At 36.8% G+C, this 19,824-nt stretch overlaps 1 protein-coding gene across 11 annotated transcripts in view; it reads left to right on the forward strand.

The window, feature by feature from the left end:
* BACH2 (BACH transcriptional regulator 2) overlaps positions 1-19,824 on the forward strand; it is a 327,244-nt gene that overhangs the window by 106,709 nt on the left and 200,711 nt on the right. The window lies entirely within an intron of this gene.

Consider the following 19,824-nt stretch of genomic DNA (forward strand, 5'->3'; position numbering starts at 1 on the left):
AAGAGGAGATATTAAAGTGACATTTATTCTATTTACAAATATCTCTGCTGAGCATGTCAGTGGTTAATCAGAGCTTTCTTCCCTGGCACTTTCTAAAATGATATCATTATCTTGCTTGCTATTTCAGCAGTTCCAGGAATACCTTGTCTGTGGGTCAGGGTACTTGGTTTCATATAAACAACTCATAAGAGCCCTTTATAACTCCAGAAACACAGGCGAAAAGAGAAGAAATAAAAGTTATGTAGACAAAGAATAAATTTGTCAACATCCCTTTCCTAACCCAGACACTGAGAGAAGACGTCCTCTGCTACTTCTCCTGGTTAAATGTTGTTTGTTTGTTGTCCCTCGAACCACACTGAATTTAGTCTCTGAGTAGACCTAAGGCACCTTTGAAACTCCTGTGGGAGACCATGAGGTACATGCACTCTTAATTGCTTCATGGATGATGTGAAGTCTTGGAATGAAACCTAGCCATCACTCATTAACTAGCTTGGCTTATTAAACCTTGACAGCTAACACACCTCAGCCAGACAGCCTGATCGCAGGCAGCACCCAGCCTGGGAGCTGGGCGGCATGATCGGTCGAGTAGAATGAGTGACTTCCATATATCAGTTTCATCTGTTTGAACGAATCCTCCTAAAATCTAAGGATGACAGAGGATGGATTTGCCCAATGCTTTTCTTGATTTCATTGATGGCAACAGGGACAAATAAAGGGCCATTTTCTTGATTGGGATACGGTTCACTTTTATTGACAAGAATTACTCGTTTTTGTTCAAATTTTTTAGCTTGCTTAAATTCATTTGTGTTTGTCAGGAAGGCATATGCCTGTTATTAAGCATGCTTGCATTTCACAGATCTTGGTTCTCACAGCAGAGACCTACAGTCAGTCAGCATTTTCAGGTACGGACACGTAATCAGGCACAAGCTTGACAAATGATGATCTACTGCAAAACCAGTGTCAACACAAACATACATCAGGTGGATTGATTTGCTGTTTGCTTCGTATCACAGATCTGATAATGTCTCTGAAAGTGAATATATTCAAAGTGTTAGACAAACATCAGCCGCTATTATTTCTGTAAATAACCTCACATGTAGGAGGTCAAGGTTGGTCTGAATTAATGAAGAAGCCTTCCATATGTGTCTGCTTACAAACACATACACACACTTCAAACTCCAGGTGAGGTTTCACACCCAAAGACTATTTGAAGCGTTTTCCGAACTTTTAGCAGCTTGTCCTGCTGTTGGGAAAAGGAAGAATGAAGATACACCTGTATGAGTGGTATCCTCTTCCTGGTAGCGATTTAGATATTATGTAAAGAGCAGGGCTTCTTGGCCCTCTGCATAGAAGATTGAATGTTGATTTCTCTTCATATTGGACCTATTACTTACTCACCTTGTGAATTAATCAGCTCTCAACCTGATAGTTCCATGGGACTGATTTTTTTTTTTTCAAAGCCTGTGATGTGCCAAGCATCACACTAGCCATGCGGCAAGGCGAGGGCGAGAAATGGTAGAGATAAACCCATAACCAAAGCCAAAGTGAGAGCTGCTGAGAGAGGCCTGGTGTGCATCTCTCACGGGAGTGCAGAGGGTGAAGCAGTGCTGCCTGGGAGAGGCAGAGAAACTTCGATGGAGAAGGCGACATTTGAGCTGAATCTTGAAGAATGCAGAGGAGTTTCCCGGGCAGAGAAAAAAGGAAGGGCATTCCAGATAGAGGGAACAGTATGTGAGAGGCCCAGCAGAAGGAAGCACATGGCTTGTTTAGAGATTGCCAAGATGTTTCCACCTTTAATTTACCTGAGAGGGGAAGAAAAAAGTGTCTTTGATTCGGAGATGAACAGATCAATAAGAATTTGATAGAAGTGGTGATTCAAATTATATGTCTACGGAACAAAGAGTTGGTGTCAGCATTGACCAAAAGGCTTGTGACTAAGCTCTATTTACAGCACCTACCATGCTATTCTGTTCCAGCCTGGAAGTGAGAAGTTTGAAGGACAATTAGTTATTTCAAAAAGAGCTCCAGAGGGCCACGAGTCATGGTCTGGACTCCCATCTTGAAGCTGCCAGTCACAGGGCTGGTGAGTCTTGTCACCATGATCCACAGCCACGGTGGATCAAAGGATAACTGCCCTGGTGGTTGTGAGGGTCACAGAGTGGCTCAAAGCCCAGCCCTCATGTTCAGAGAGAGTTAGGTAGTAGTTCTGGCTCTTTCTGCTGCTTACTTAGTATGGTACTTAGGGCAAGTTTCTTTCCTTTCTTAATAAAAAAAAAATTAAGCATGTCACTTTATATATCTATACAAGTGTTTCTCTCCAAGTGCATAAAGGTGATAATCACATCCACACTTTTTAGTACCTTTTTTTCTTTTTAATTTTTCCTTTTTTGCCTGTATCACTCTCCTCCTTTTTCCCCTCCTCCCACTTTAACTGCCCAGGTAGCCTTCCGTATTTCCCCATGTTTATATAATCAGTAATATAAATGTACAGTCATACAAGCACACACACTCCCCAGCACACAAGTGGGAGCCAGGTGTATTGTCATTTTATTTTACAAAATGCAAACATTGTATGGGGTATTCTCAAAGCATTAGTGCAGTTTTAAGTTAATGACTTCAGAAGTATAATTGCTGCATACTTACGAAAGAAACATTTAAACGTTTAATTATTTGCATGTATTTCATACTTATTTTGTGAATTTTGAATAAAAAAATTTTACTTTTAATTTCTTGTGTGTGCAATGGTTTCTGTTATGTTGAATTTTAATAAGAAAGATCAGTATTTTAAAATGTTAAATGATTAACCTTTCAAAGTTTGTTTTTGTAAGTATGTAGCATTTATACTTCTGAAATTATTAAAGTTTAAAAGTGTCCTAAGGTTTTTAGCACTGCCTATTACACTTCTTTTTATATCTTGCTATTTAAAAAAAAAAAAAAAAAAAAAAAAAAAACCTATTGAAATCTCTTCATTCACTGATAAAGCTCTATCTAGTTCATTCTTTTTTGTGGCTGCATAATATTCTATAGTCTATTATAATTTATTCCACAATTTACTCTATTGATGGATGTGTACCATGGTCCTATTTTTTTTTCTTAGTATCAACATTGTAGCCATAAACATCTTGGTACATGTCCTTGCAAACGTCTACTGGTGTTCCTATGGCATTGGTTTCCAGGAATGGGACTGCAAGGTTGAAGAGTAGGTGTGAATTTAATTGTAATGGATGTTGCTGTAAGTGGCTGTAGTTGATTTTTTAGAGTATTTGAAAAGAACATTCTCCTTCCTTATCTTATGTAATGCTCACAATGACCTTTGAGGTAGGCAGAGTAGACCTTATTATTCCCATTTTACTGATGAGAAAATGGAGGCACAGAGAAGCTAAATGGTTTCTCATAGTTACCCAGGTAGGAAGTACTTGACTCCAGTCTAAAACCAAATTCATCCTAAAGAAGCCCCTTACAGTCTTTCTGTACCTACATTGTCGGTTTTGATAAATCAGTTAAATTGATTGAATTTGAAAAAAACAGAAAAGAAAGAAAGAAAGAATAGGACACATACCTTTGGCTATACTACCAGGAGAGGGCAGTAACTTATACATTTATTTTCCTAAATATTCGCACCCCCAGCCTCTTATGAGAACCATACTTTTTCTCTTTCTTTTGACATTTATAATGCCTTAATTTTAGTTTGGGGTTAGTGGTTTGATCATTAAAATCTTTCTTGAGATTTGATGGTTACGTTTCATCAATGATCAATTTCTTCCGATAGTAAAAAAAAATTAGAATCACCCAATAGAGTGTATTCCAAGGGTTGTGAAAGAATGTACTTTGTTTCCTTGTTTCCCTTAAAGAATTTCTGTGTTACGTATTCTAAATCTGACTGACCAAATTCCAGTTTCGCAAAAAACACTTCTGGTGTGATATGAGGTGGTTCACATAGCATTTTTTCCTGACCTGTAAAATGAGGGAGAATACACCTACCTCCTAGGGCTGTTTTAGGGAATCATAAATGTAAACCATTTACCACAGCACATAGCTCATAGCAAGGGCTCGGTACACGCGTGTGCATGTGTGATTGGCCTCCATGGAGCCAGGTTGGTCCTGCTGATAAAAACACGTTCGAGTCTAACAGTGTCTCCCAGTAACACAAGGGGTGGGGTGCATTTTTTAAAACATAGTTTTCATCTATACCGTCATCAAACTGCCATTCAGCTGCCCTGCATTTTGTGCCCAAAGCAAGTATTGATACACCCAGCTCCCTAAGTAGAAGTGAAATTATAGGAAGGTTCATGGCATTTCTAGGTACCCCTTTTTGAGTGACAAGCGTATAAACCACAGTGAATACTTTTGTTCCTGCAGGGGTTTGATTGAGGGGAACAGCAAAAAGAATTTTAGTTTCTCTTCCTCCCAGTGAGCTTTGTTTTCTTAGCTGTCTTTTTGTGGGAGATGGGAAGGAGTGGTCACTTAAAACCAATAGTGTGTGTAAATACGAGCCACGAGTATAGTTAGCATTTACTCACGACGCTAACAGATAAGCCCCATACATGTGGCTTGAGAGACATCTGTGAACAAACAGATTTTTGCCCTTCAAAAATGTTGAGAATCTTTTAGTTTTTAGCAGCACCAGCTGTAGAATTCGGCTGTTTGTTTGTAACATGTCTGAGTGAGAGATGATGTTTAGAGGTAGTATATTAATATCCAAAATGTCATTTTAGATAGTAGTAAGGTGGTGAGGTAAGTGGAATGAAGCCAGGAAATTCAGAGTTACAGCTGACATTTCATCCTCTCCGAGGTTTGTGAAAGACCACAGCTAACTTTGCATTTCCCCAGGAAGGAGGGCGGAGGTTCAGTGGGTATCACACCCTGCATATTATTTAAACACAAGTTGTTCATTTTCTCTTCTGTGAAGAGTGGTTATAGAAAGTGTGTCTTTGGCAGACTTCCTGCTGGTGTGCTGCTATTCTGGTCTACAGTACTTAGGGAAAACGAGAGTGCAGGTCCTGCTTTGGGCCGAGAAGCAAAGTGGGCATTTGCCTAAGCCTACCGAGAAATGGCTGCTGACATCCTTTCTTCAGAAACAGTGTTTCAGTAAAGGAAGAGATGTTTCAAGGCCAATAACTAGAAAGATTACCTAGATTCGTGATCCACAAGACTTTCTTACCAACTTTAGAAGGTCATAGGCGTGAGAGTTTGTGATGTGGGATCTGTTAGGTATGGGGTCCTCTCTAATGTGAAGAAACTGAGGCCCAGAGAAAGCCTGGGACAGCCCTGAGTCACAGTTAATCAGTGACAGACCAGAGAACCCAGAGGTCCAGTACTCTACAGAAACCTCATAGCCTTCGACCCAGGGCATAAGTTGGGTGAGATTCCGTATGACCTGTTTCACATTTCATGCATTACATTTCGCTAGAGGTGCATGATGTTAACACAGGCAACGGAGCCCAAGAGAAGTTCAGAATTCTACCACTGACTTAAACTGGAGGATCCTAGGCATGTTAGCCTCTAAATCTCAGGTTCCTTTATATATATATATATATATATATATATATATATATATATATATATATATATATATATATATATATATATATATTATATAGGACAGTAGTAGAGTAAGAGATCATCAATGTACGATAGCTTTTTGGGCCCGGTGCTGTGCTACATACTGGAGACATAAAGAAAAATAAGATACCATCCCTGCATTCAAGCAGTTTGCAGGATAGTTGGGAAGACAGACATACAGATAAATAAAGTAGCATGTGTTCAATGTAATGATAGCAATACAAGCAGTACAGACTAGAGAGGTTTGGGAAGCCTTCTCAATGGAGGTGTTTCACAGATTTTTGAAGACAATCGTTGTGAGGCAGGCAAGGGTTTTTCGAGAAGAGAAATGAGCATATAGTATGCTAATGTATGAACTTGTGAAATAATATATTAATATTAACATTAAATTAACATATTAATATTAACATAGAGCTGCAATTGGTTTATAATGCTGTGACCTAAAGCGTATAGGCAGAGAAGCCAGAAAGAACCATGGAAAGGGGGACCATATTCTAACTGGCTTCAAGGCTATTCAGTGTGGATATGGGTCAATTCTAAGAGATTTTTAAGCTGGGAAGTAATGTGGTAATATTTGTGTTCTGTAAAGATTGCTCTGTAGACAACTGGAGGATGAATTGGAGAAGGGGAAAGCATGAGGGCTGGTGGGAGATAAATAAGGGCGTTGGGTCTGGCTTGGGTGACTGGACTCTGTCACCCAAGACTGCTTTTGAAAGGTAATGAGTTCCATTTGGAATATTTTGTGTGAGGTGTCCAGATGGCTGGATCATCAATATGATTTTAATTATATTGGCAATTTAAAAACATTTTATGAAAAGGGAAAATATTTTCAACTCTTTCTGACATTGATCAGCTCATTATTTTTGCCTGAGCAAAATTTCTCTTTCAAAGAATTATCCTTTAAAAGAAGGGGTTAGTTAGGTCTTTTCCACTGAAACATTGTTTTTAATATAAGAATTCAAGCCTTTTTGGCATTTCTTATTAGTCGATGTTCTTTTCCTTAGCATTTGTTCATTTGTTGTTTTTCTTTTGTCTTATGCAGGCAGTGATGCAAACAGTTACTTTGCTATGTACCTTTAAAACCTATCAAACGAGTGGTGATCATTTTGCAATATATACAAATATCGAATCATTACATTGTATACTTGAAACTAATGTAATGTTATATGTCAAGTATGCCTCAATAAAAAATTAAAATAAAGTAGCCAATCCAGAAAAAAAATATTTATCAAGAGAGTTTTTTATGATTTCCGTGTGTTGGGAAAATTAATGTATGAATGAGGAAGGACTCTCAACTTTTCTCTAATGAGGAAGAAAAAAATAATAAATGTTAACTTTGAAACTTAGATATAGAAAAATAACTTCCTAAATGCCTGTGGTTTTCAACTTGAAATGGTATTACAATACTTTAAAATGCACATTTTCACAAAGTTCACTCAGGTTCACTTCTTTAAATTAGGAAGTATAACATACATATAGAAGGAATATTGGGACAATTTAAAGAAAAAAGGAGAGAGACGCCCACATTTCTACTACTCATTTCAAGAACATTATCACTACTCTTGAAACCCATACGTACCTCTCTCCTATCTCATTCTCCTCTTCCCTGCTTTCCTGAATTTTGAGTTAATTACTCTCTTGCTTTTCTTCAGTTTTATCACATATGTATGTATCCCTAAACAATATACTATATTATTTTAACCTTTATGTAAATGGAACCATACTGATTATTTTGTGACTTACTCCTGCCAAGACATTATGTTCTGAAATTGATCCATAATGATGTATGTCGCACATCAAAATTACAACTAAACTACAGAACAGCCATCACTAAGAATCACCATATTGATGTGTGTAACTTTAGTTAATTGATTTTAATTGCTGTATCATATTTAATTGTATTTATTATACTATAATTTATTTAGCCATTTTACTGTTGAAAGGCCTTGCGTTTTACCATGTATGTGGTAACCTTATTGGCCTCCTAATTAATAAAAATAATTTCTAGATTCTTTAGGGTTTTCTATTTAGATTATTATATCATCTATAAGAAATAATAGCTTTGGTTTTTTCCTTTCCAGTGTATGTAATTTTAATTCCCTTTTCTTGTTTTGTTCAGCTGGCTAGAATCTCCAGTGTTGAATAGAAGTGGTAATAGCAAACTTGATCTTTTCATTGGTTTTACAGGCAATGACTTAAAAGTTTCACCCTTGAGTATGATGTTTGCTATAGGATTATTTTGTGATACCCTTTACCCAGCTGAGGAAGTTTCCTTCTGTTCCTTTTTTTCTAAGAGTTTTTATCATGAATAATTGTTATATTTTATTGAATGTTTTTTCTGCATCCTTTGAGATGATCCTATGTTTTCTTCTTTAATCTGCTAATGTGATGAATAGCATTGTTTGATATTGAGGCAACCTTGTACTATGGGAATAACTCAAATTTAGGCATGTTATTTTTCTTTATAAATTACTAGATTTTAATTGCTAATATTTTGTCCAATATTTTTGCATTTATGTTCTCAAATCAGATTGTCCTATGGTCAATTTCTCCTTGAGGGTCTGTGAATTTGGGTTTTATATGTTTTGAAGATGTTAGACATATAGCATTATTATGTATTCCTGGTGAAGAACATTTTTACTAATATGCTACAACTCTCTTAATCGCTTTGCCTAAAATTAATTTTGTATGCATTTAGTTTAGCTAAACCAGATTTCTGGGTTAGTATTTGCCTGCAAATATTTTTCTCCAAGTTCTTTATTTCTTTTTTTTTAAATTAAAGTTTATTGGGGTGACAATTGTTAGTAAAGTTACATAGATTTCAGGTGTACAATTCTGTAATACATCATCTGTATATCACATTGTGTGTTCACCACCCAGAGTCAGTTCTCTTTCCATCACCATATATTGGATCCCCTCTACCCTCATCTACCATCTCCCTCCCCCCTTACCCTCTGGTAACCACTAACTATTGTCTATGTCTATGAGTTTTTGTTTCTTCATTTGTCTTGTTCTTTTGTTGTTTTCAGTTTTATATACCACACATCAGTGAAATTATATGGTTCTCTACGTTTTCTGTCAGACTTATTCGCTTAGCATTATAATCTCAAGATCCATCTATGTTGTCACAAATGGCACTATTTCATCTTTTCCTATGGCAGAACCAAGTTCCTTATTTCAAGGACACAAAAATTTGAGATTTGTCTTTTGTAAATCACATAACTGTATTTTATCTTTCTTATGAGCTTTGTTAATTTATATACAGTAAACTCACACATTGTAATTGTACAGTGTGATGAATTTTAACAAGTATATACAGTCATGTAACCACCACCACAATAAAGATACAGATCATTTCCGTCACATCAGAAAGTTCCTCATGCCCTTTTACAGTCAGTTTCTTTCCCTCACCTCTGGCCCCAAGAAACCACTGATCTGCTCTTTATCACTGTAGTGCTGTCTTCTCTAGAATGTCATATAAACGGGATCATACAGTGTGCAGTCTTTGGTGTTTGATGCTTTTGAGATTCATCCATGTTGTAACCTATCAGTATTTAATTTCTTTTTATTTTTTAGTATCATTCCATTGTAGGGATACACCATAATTTGTTTAACCATTCACCAGCTGATGGACATTTTGGTTGTTTCTAGATTTTGGCTATTATGAATAAAGCTAATATAAACATTCACATTCAAATATTTGTGTGGACTTGTTTTCTGTTTTTTAATTCAATCAGATAATCTTTGTCTTTTAACCAGAAAATGTAGTCAGTTTCTATTGTTTAGTAGATTGCATTGCTTATATTTGCGTTTTCAGTCAAACAAAAAATAATAATACATTTGTATTCATTTTGGCAATCTTGTATTTTGCTTTCTATTTGCCCTACTTTCTTTGTGCTTTATTTTTTTTATTTTTATTGTCTTCATTTCGGTTGAATGAGATTTGCTTTGTTTTTATTTTAATAATTCCATGTTTTGGGGTTTTTTTCTATTTTGGCAATTATACACAATATTCTCTTTCAGTGCTTACCCTAGAGATGTTAGTATCTTGCTTAACATAATGAAGTCTTACACTACACAGTGTCTTCTTTCTTCTTCCAAACAGTTTAGGAATCTTAGCATTCTATAACTGGATCATTCTTTTTCAACTTAATATGCCATTGTTTTCATTTTTCAATTTTATCTTTTTTTTATGTTAGACATTATTATAATTTGTATACAGCCCATGTTTATTTAAATTTAGTTATGTGTTTACTATTTTCTTTGCTCACCATTCTTTCATCTCAGATCACTTTGCGTTTTTCTGAAATTTCTTTAGAAATTCCTGTCATGAATGTTTTTGGAAATAAACTTTATTTTTGTTTGATTGAAAATGCCTTTATTTGCCATTGTTTGTGAAAGGTAATTTTACTGCATACACAGTTCCATGTTTAGTATTATTTTCTCTCCGTGTTTTACATATATTGCCCCAGATTTAAACACATTAAACATATCTGTTTTATATTCTATAGCTGATACATCCAATATCTGCAACTTTTGAGGGTTTGATTCTACAGTTTGTTTCTCACTCATGTTCATGGCAGCTTGCTTCTTTGTGTGTTTTATGATTTTTGGTTGTGAACTCAATTACTTGTAACTTTATGTATGAAAATCCTTTGAAACTTAGATTTGAATTTCATTGTTTTAGAGAGGCTTTGCATTTGCTCCTGCCATGTGTTTTGGGGCACTGCCACCACAGGACTTTTTCTACCCTAAATATTTGTGTTTGGGAAAGGATACATAATTTCTGATCCCAAACAGTGTAAGTGTGGACTTGGAATTTTCTGAGGAAACTTTTTCCTTTTTTTTCTCCTCTTCCATCATTAAGGCTTATCCTTTCTTCTGTTTCTGGGGAGTTTTTTGTTTGTTCTTTTATTTTTTTAATTTACCCGCTGAGGATTTTACCTTTCAGTGGCTTTACCTTTCAGTTGACTTTAATACTCATGTCATGTATGGGCATTAGGTTTGTGTCCTGTCCTATAGACCCCTTGTCTCTTACACCCCCCACCAGGCATTGCTTATGTCTGCAGGGTACATGCCAGGGTTACTTCTTTACCTCTCAGGCTCCTAGTCTGCTTGTCACTTACACACTATAGTAATTACTTCTACTTCCTTGCACTTTAGCCATGGATTGTTTAAAATGTTTTTAACTCTCACCCTCACATTTTCACGTGTTCTACATGGATTTGCCGTATTTTGACATTCAGAAGTCCTCTTTACTTGAAAGTTGAAGTGTTTCCAGAAGGGGAGCAATAATAAATTACTTAGATCCTTACAATTTGTGGAGTTTAGTGAAATCAAAGTTTGACTTTGATTTTTACCTACAAAAAAAGTAGTGTTGATTTGCATAAACATTGGTGTTCATTTTAAAAAGATGTTCTCTTCTTTGGTCTTTTAAAATAGAATTATAAAAGGTCTTTAAAAATTAATTACTCATTCACTTATTTTACAGCAAATACTTGTTGAGCCCTACATTTTGCCAGGCTTTTTTCGGTGCTGGAATTGATCAGTGATTAAAAGAAACAAAAAGTTCTGCCTCTGTTGAGCTAGTTTGAGGAGACAGACAATTAATAAAATAAAGTATATAGTATGTTAAAAGATGTAAGTGCTGCAAGGAACAATTACCCAGGTAAAGGAAAATTGGGAGATCTTCATTTTTAAAAATATATTTAAGACTGTTAGTGGTCATTGCAATTAAAGTTCGTACAAAAAGTTACTTTAAAAAGTCTGGTACTGCAGCATTGTTAATTCTAACTTAAATATTTAATGTTAAATTGAAATTAACATATGCATTTATAGATGTTCCTAGATTGGAAAAATTTTTTAAGTTTTTTTTTTTTTTAATAATTCCTTAGCCACTTCTTTAGTAAGCAAGTAAATGATTTGAAAATATTGAGCACAATATAATTTCAATGCCAAAACTTTTTAAATTATCAAGTTTTAAAGATGGTTTTACATTAGAAAACGTTCCCTTGTGTCCACCAACCCCCACAAGGGATAAAACAAACAAATTTCTCACCAACAACTAAATACCAAAGGGAACTAAATATCAGTTATACTTAACTCACTAGGGTTCATTCTGAAAGTCCCAGTTGGTGAAGTTATACAAGGACATTCATTTCTTTAGTGTGAAAATTGACAAACGGCAGAAGTAACCAGAAGGGAACAAAGAGTGGTGGAAACCTTTAAAGACAGCAGCAGTGGACAGCAGGGTGAAAAACAGCAGGCACTATTTTAAAAGGATCACCATTAATCCAGAGATTGAAGCTCTGCAGACCAAGAGCAAAGGAACCATTTGCAGCTCTGTTCCCACGAGGGCATGACCATGCTCTTTTACAAGCACATCAGCTGAAGGACAGAGAGTCTATTGTTGACCAATTGTAGTATCGCCCTGCAGGAAATAGGGTGAATGTCTGGGTTAGTGTCCTGACACCGGTGCCTTCAGAGATCCTATCCATGCAAGAATCAGGGAAGGATTCAAATAGTAAGAGTTGAAGATTATTCAGGAGTGAGTTTTCTACCACGAAGGCATCATCCAAGACTTTCAATTTTTAATGTTGTTTATGCTTAGACTTTTCTAAGAATAAAAAGTTAAGGAAAGCAGAATATACATCTTTTAAGAACAAACCACTTTTCACAGCAACAAGACAGCCATTTACGAACCAGGAAGGGGTCCTCACCAGACACTTAATTGGCTGGGGCCTTGATCTTGGACTTCTAAGCCTCCAGAACAGTGAGAAATAAATATTTGCTGTTTAAGCTAAAGAAAAAAAAATTTTTTTTGAAAATATGTAAATAAGATTAATGGTATTTTTTCTCATTGTAAGAATTGACAGATGCTTATTGGGAAAGGTTCAGACAATCTTTTTTTTTTTTTTAAATCACCCATAACCTGAGAGAAAGCAGCTGTTACTACCGTGTTTCCCCGAAAATAAAATCGGGTCTTATATTAAGTTTTGCTCCAAAAGACACATTAGGGCTTACGTTCAGGGGATGTCATCCTGAAAAATCATGCTAGGGCTTATTTTCTGGTTAGGTCTTATTTTCGGGGACACACGGTACTGGTAGGGAGCTGTCCTTCCCAAGCTGTGTGCCAAGGTGCTCTGGTCACCACAGCAATATCACGAAATTGCCAAAGGATATTTTCCATCATCAAGGGAAACACATCTGTCCAACACCATGTTGGAGGAAGTTCACAGTTTCTACCTTGTATGATACTACATTCCTTTTGATGATAATCATATCTTTGCAAAAGTGGGTTTTCTGTCATCACTGAGTTTTTAGTGATAAGAGGTGAGTACCACATGCAAACCAGTGTGGAACAGGAAGTGAGGGTAAGGATGTCCAATCTGATTCCAAGATCTGAAGTTACGCAGGGCCCTACAGGTGCACACATTCTGTTAATAAATTTTGGGGAGATAACTTCAGGAGGCAAAACATGGTACTTTTCATCGGCCTGGAGGCACTATCAAGAAATTACTGGGACTCTAAGAACTTCCAGAATCATTTGGAAACCTCTAATATATATCCTTACAGACTTTTTCCTATGTATAATACACATAGTTTGAAAACTTTTTTAAACTTAACAATAAATATATACACGGAAACCTTTGCATTTCAATTAATGTAGATCCGCATCATTATTTTAACATTTTAATGGTGGAATAGTTTTTCATTGTTTGACTCCATTATTTTATGAACCAATCCCCTAATGTAAGAAGTTTAACAGAATTTTACTTTTATAATCAATGGTGTGATCAGCCTCTTTGCAAATCTTTGTTTACATATCCAGTAATTTTCTTAGGCTAGATTCCTAGAAAGCATTTGCCGGGTCAAAGAATATGTAGTTTCTTATGCTTTGATTTCGAGAGAGAGAGAGCCCAATTGCCTTTCAAAAAGATTGTGCCAGTTTCTATCATCAATTTTTAAGACTACGGCAAAAAGCAGTAAAGCATTGGAGGACTTGCAACCATCAGAACTCAGATTTATGAACTGGTCAAGGGTGATCCTTTTCCCCAACCACTGAATAAACTTAGTGCCAGTAAAAAGCTGGCTAAGTGCACACTGGCCCACAGCTCTGGACAGCCTCAACAGGCTGAAGCTTTAGCAAAAGTCAGAGGGAGCTGACAGCCACATCCAAGCAGATACCCACTTAGAGAACAAAAAAACCATCTGTCAGGAAACTTCTTCAGCCTTTGGTTCACTAACTAGTTTTTCAAAATGACATTGTACTCCTGAGAAAGTCATAATACACTGCATAGCTTTCGTCCTACCTCCATGAGGAAGAGGTAAATGAGCAAAATAGAAGTTGACATCAGGAATTTTTTTTTTTTTTTTTTTTTGAGAGGACTGATTTCTGAGTACTCTGAGGATCAGATGGGATCCTTCCTGTTCTGTGGTCCACAGCACACATTTATATCTATGATCATATATCACATTTTGAACTATATTCAGTTTGTACATACGAGCTGATATTTTCCATTAAAAGCATTATCAAGGAAAACAGTACATTATGTGTTTCAGCCCTGATCATGGAGTCATAAAGACATATGGTATACTTTGGAAATATTTCTATTTTAAGGAAACTCTGGAGTTCTTCAGCTCTCTGGAAAGCCAACCTGTATAGAAAGACTCATTCCTGAACTGTCATGAATGGCTAAGATTTTTTGTAATTTTACATGATGGTAATATGTTATGTTTTTAAAAGATGAATACATCATCTACCTTTGATCTTGATTTATAAAATTATTAAACATTTCAGTTTTATCAATTTATAAACAGTCCTATTAAAATCACACTCTAGGTTAAAGCTGTTTGAAAAATTAGTGCTTAGATAGCTCATTCTGAAAAGGTGAATGGATTCCTTTTAGGCAGTCATACTTTATTTACTCTTTTCAAATTAGAGTAAAGAATTGTGCGACAAGATGTTAAGCAAGATCATCCTGCATAAAGCAGAAAATCTCCTCAGAAATTTTGGTATAGAAAAATTAAATTTATATTGTAAATGCACTCATCACTTCATTGTCTTTCTTTACCTAATGCCTTCAATACATAGCACCAAGAAGCTATTTTCACTTATGTCAGAAGAAATAAGGAGACCACCATGGTGTGTTTATAAAACAATGGCAGCGTGAAGGAGAATTTGAAGGCCATATTAGTTATGTTTATTTGACCAACATGGTTCTCTTTTGTTGTTTTTCAAAAACCAGCTACAGATCTGCTTTCAGAACATGGGCTGTATTTACAGATGCAAGAGACATGCCGAAGAGTATACTGTAATTACGTAACACTCATCTGTCCTTCCCAGAGGAATTTTCCTTCAGGATAAAAGACTGAACAGCATCAGTGATGTGAGGATAGTTCCCTATAGCCCTCCAGGTTTTAAGTACAGAATATCATGATCATTCTTTGCTTTCTTGTTTTAGGAAATTCAAATCCAGATCTCTGATCTCTGAATTTTTTGAGATAATCAGGAACATTATTTCTTTTAACCCACACTGTTTTTTATCAGATCTTCTCCAAGTTAATAAATTATCTGATAGATAACATCATTAGTAACTTAAATCCAGTCCTTACCTTCATTCATTCTTTCATTCATTTAGCAAACATTTACCGAGTGCCACCAATTCTGGGCTCCAGAGGTGAGCATGACAGATACGGTCACTGCCCTTAAGTTTAGGATTGAATTGGGAAGTTTTCAAGAAAGCCACTGTCTGAAAATTAGTGAGGAAGTGCTGTAGTAGGGGTTCAGGAAATCTTTTGGAGCAGAGTCCCTGAGCTCAGGCTGGGGCTCAGAGAAGCTTTCCTAAGGAACTCCTGGTTGGTCAGAGTACTTCTGCTGTGAAATCCAAATATATAGTAAATTCATGTGTCCAGATGCTCTATTTCTTCTAGTACCCATTTTCAGACCTGTAACTTCCACCCAGATGCACGATACCTTCACATGGTTCTAGAATAATCCATTATGTCTGTGGTTGGCATGGTCCACTAACCACTATTGGATTTTCATGTTACATTTAGCAATGGAAAAATTAAGATTTTAAACATTCTGAATTTTTTTTTTTTAGAATAATGCCAACTAGTGATACTAGGCCCATGTTACCTAGATTTAATTTGATTGGTTTTTGAGTCAGCCCTTGAATAACTTTTTCATCAGTTGTATAACTATACCTAATCATGATACTTTGTAATTCACAAATGCAAATAAGCATCTGTGTACTTTATAGTTTGTATTTATTTAAAATAAATTCAGAAGTTAGACATCTGTGATTTGGGGTAAATCAAGAATGGTATCAATCTTCCCATTTGTAAGATTTGGTTAACAGTAGCTGTAATTTACCTAGCAGAGATTAAATATTTAATGTTTAAGAAATGCCTGTGTTTCATTAGAAAAAAACTATCATTATTTGGTCATTAATACGATTTGCAAATTATTAGTACTGAGCACAGATAAATGCAACTGCAGATAAGATCAAATTTTCATACAAATGATGATTTAGATGGCTTTAACTTCTTTTAATTCCAAACTCTCACTGCAGGATTTTGAGGGGCACAACTCCTTAAAAATATCTGTTTTTGTTTCCTCCCAGTTAGCGCATGGTCAAAGTGCTGTGTGATAGTATGGCCTCTTCTGGGGAAAGTCCTAGAGCAGAAATCCTTCCCTAAGGACCAGCATAAATGGTTTGATTCAAGACTCCAACTTAGATGTTATCTCCATGGGGCTTCTTTGTCTCAAGAGAGACCATGTCTGAAGAACTGTAGGCTGGCTGAAAATCGGGTGGGCTTTTTGAAATGCTGCACAGAAGTTTCTAATAAAGAGGTGGTGTTTGTCTTAGTTATACTGACTCTATGTATTGGAAAAGCCTGCAGTACAAAATTCCCATTTTGTTTTTTTTTTTAGCTTGAGTCTACTCTCCTAGTAAAAATAAAGCTGTTTTTGTAAGGGCTGCTTCTAGTACTTACATCTACATTTTAGAAGAATTCACAGAAAACAATCCGTAGTGATAACTATGTGCAGTGCCCAGATTGTTGCAGAATTGTGTTTTAAAGAAATGTTTTTATGATGGCTGCATTTCAGCAGTATCACAGGGTTCAGCTCACATGATTCCAACCCCCCAGCCTCTGACACACACATACAATGGGGCTCATCGCTCCTTGCTTAAAGTACTTGACTTATTTAATTCGTGTATTTGTCTAGTGTGTGTGTGCTGACTGTCCCTTTATGCATTGTCTGCGGCCTCACTCGCATACACAGACACTGAATAAATATCTATAATGACAGGTCCCCTTAAGAGATGACGGATTGCTCTTTTAGGGAGTTCTGTGTTTCTATGGCAACTCCCTTTCTAAAACTTTGAATTTTATCCACATGTATTTTGCAGATACCAAAAACAAGCTTATGTTTAATTTAAGAAGCTTTGCGTTTTGAAGAGGAAACTGTAGCTCATCAGCAGATGTCAAGAGCATACATACTTTGTTTGAAAACTCTTTGGAAAAAAATTGGTTCTTTTTGTGCTTGACACTTAACTAAAGACCCACATTTCATTTGGATAACCTTTCATTGTCCATTATTTCATGCTGCTTAGGGTAAAAGTCACAAATATCTATGCAATTTGATAAAACTGAAAAAGAACAAAGTCAGCACTTTGTGTGCGTTTTTAGCCTGTCTCTGCCTCTTCTCTCCCCTTCCCACTTTTGTACATTATGATGTTGCTCGTTCATTTAATTAAATTTGCTCTCATCATCCATCTCCTTTTCTCTGTATTTACTACAGTATCTACGGGTTCTCAGTTACCAGCTTCATCTGATCTGGAGAAAATAGGTTATGTCCCTACTTGAAAGGAGGACCGTGTCCATGGTTCATTGCTTTGTGTTTGTTAGGAGGTGGGATCCTGGAAGACATGTGCTGTACTCCTGAGCCATAGAGTATGTGTATAAGGGCCTAATTTCCTAGTTGTGTAGAATAATTCAAACAAAGTAATTTGTGTAAGTCTGTGAAGTCTGTGTATATGAGTTTTACTTTGCTCTTCAGTGTCTTACTTTGCTTTCGGGGTGTGTTGGTTCTTTTTCTATACGTATACTTTTTCACTCGTTCCCTTTCTTCCTGAAACACAGATTCAGTTTTCTTAAAATGAAATCAGCTGTGTGACTGGTGCTCTTTTGCTTCATCCACATGTGTTAATTGTTCTGTGGCTTGTTGTGTTTACTGTTTCTGCAGACCTGATTTGCTATGGTCCATGCCTTTCATTCTACTAGACCACAGAGTTGATTTCCCAGTGGGGAAGACTGCCTTTGCACCGGGTAATTAGTTATCTCATTTCAGAAGGGCCAAGTTTCTCTGAGATGACTTTGTCACACTTTAAATGTCTGCTTTGGAGGATGAGAGCTCATTTAGTTACATGCTCATCCATGTGGTAGAAGAAATGCATGGTTAGTCACCATGGAAATTCTTAAGTATTTGAAGGGCAGAGGACGGTTAATTAGACCATTTATACTCAGCTATTGAAAGATTATGAGTTAGTTTATATTGGTAAGAAACCAGAGTAAGAAGTAATACTTTTGGCCCCATGAGGAAGTGATAGTGTTGTTTATTCCTTAAGTGTATTTTCATTTGCTGAGAGAAGACTCTGTGTCACTTTATCTTGAATAAATTTTGTATAATCTCTTGCTAAGTAAGCAAGAACACCCCCAAGGGCACAGAGGTAGACTGAGTTCTGCAGTCTCACTCTCATTACCTCCCCAGAATACGGGAAGAGAGTAAATGTAGACTCGCCCCTGAAGGTGTGGGGTGGAGGTAAGATTGGCCCATTAGCAGCACCCCTCCATTTACTGTGCTTCTGGGTCTTCCCACACCCCCATCTCAACCTCCCGTATCTTGTTACTATGCACCATGAACCCCCCATCCAGGCCCCTAACCCCATTCAGCCCTTCCTCAAAGCTACTGTCTTTCCCGACATCCTTTTCCTATCTTGTCCTCTTTAATTATTCCTTTCCTTTCCCAGTGAGTTACAAGTATGCGGCTTCGTCTTTCACCCATGCTCCAGGCCTGGCCACTCCTGGCCGCCTCACCCCTGTGGCCAGGCTTTTCTTTCCGTGGAATATGCTAAGTGAAGCAAGTAGAAACATTCACTTTGAAAGGATAGGGAATGGCCATTTAATACTCTCAGAGCATCTGTGCACTAAGACATTTTAGAGCCCTGTTTTGTGTCCAATTTGATGTGAACAAAAGGTCTGAGTTTTTGAAGTTTAAAAATATGTTTGCTAATATTTTCTTCCATTATATACAACTCATGTGAGTATGGTCTGGATCCCGTGTACCTCTTCAGCTTCACCTTGCTCCAAGCTCACCCTCTCCATCTGGGGACAGTTTTCACATGTGCCATATTCCATCCTTCCACTTGACCAGTCCATATGCTCCCTCTGTCTGAGATGTTTCTTTATCCCCCATCCTAACGTCTCCAGTGTCCCTTTTTCAGGGATGAATTCCTCTCCCCATCGTCTAACCTCGGTCCCCCTGTTATGCTTTCATAGCGTCACCTTTAAAACATAGCATTTATTGTATTTGCAGTTGTATCTTTATTTGCATGGTGATTTCACTAATGTCTTCTCTCCCGTTAATCTCTAAGCTCCTACAGGCGGGCAGTTCCTTGTGTCTGTATTTCCAGTGACCAGCCCAGGAATGAACACATAGTAAGCACACTATGAATATTGTTGACTGACCATCTACCGACATTCCTGGCAGCGCACCCAATGGCCGGCCATTAGCCCCTTTCTGGCCAGCCAACCCTGATTGGGTGGAAATATTTACTCTCCTCAGCTGCGCTAGTGCAGCTGGCCCCAGCCCCAGTCCCTGATCCAGGAGGTGAATTTTTGGTCAGTGTAAGCAAATCAAAATAGACACAAAGATGGAAAGAACCTGGGTCCTTAACGATGTAGTTGAGCTGTTAGATAAACCAGTCCTGAGACAGCTCTGCCTCTAGGTAACTCTCGTGTGAGATAATAAATCCTTTTATTTGTTTAGGTCAATTCAGAGTTTTCTGTTTCTGAAAATATCCTGATACAGAAAGTCATGAATAAATGAACACATGAATAAATGAACAACGTAATCCTGTATCTTTGAACAACGTAACCCTGTATCTTCACAAGTGCCTTTGAAATCCAGTTGTATCTCTCTTTATTTCTATGCAGTGTTGGGCTATTAGTGAAGGTGTCCACCAGTATTGA

This window comes from Rhinolophus sinicus, chromosome 2, assembly GCF_057876585.1.
Source record: "Rhinolophus sinicus isolate RSI-liver-muscle chromosome 2, RSI-T2T, whole genome shotgun sequence".
Taxonomy (NCBI): domain Eukaryota; kingdom Metazoa; phylum Chordata; class Mammalia; order Chiroptera; family Rhinolophidae; genus Rhinolophus; species Rhinolophus sinicus.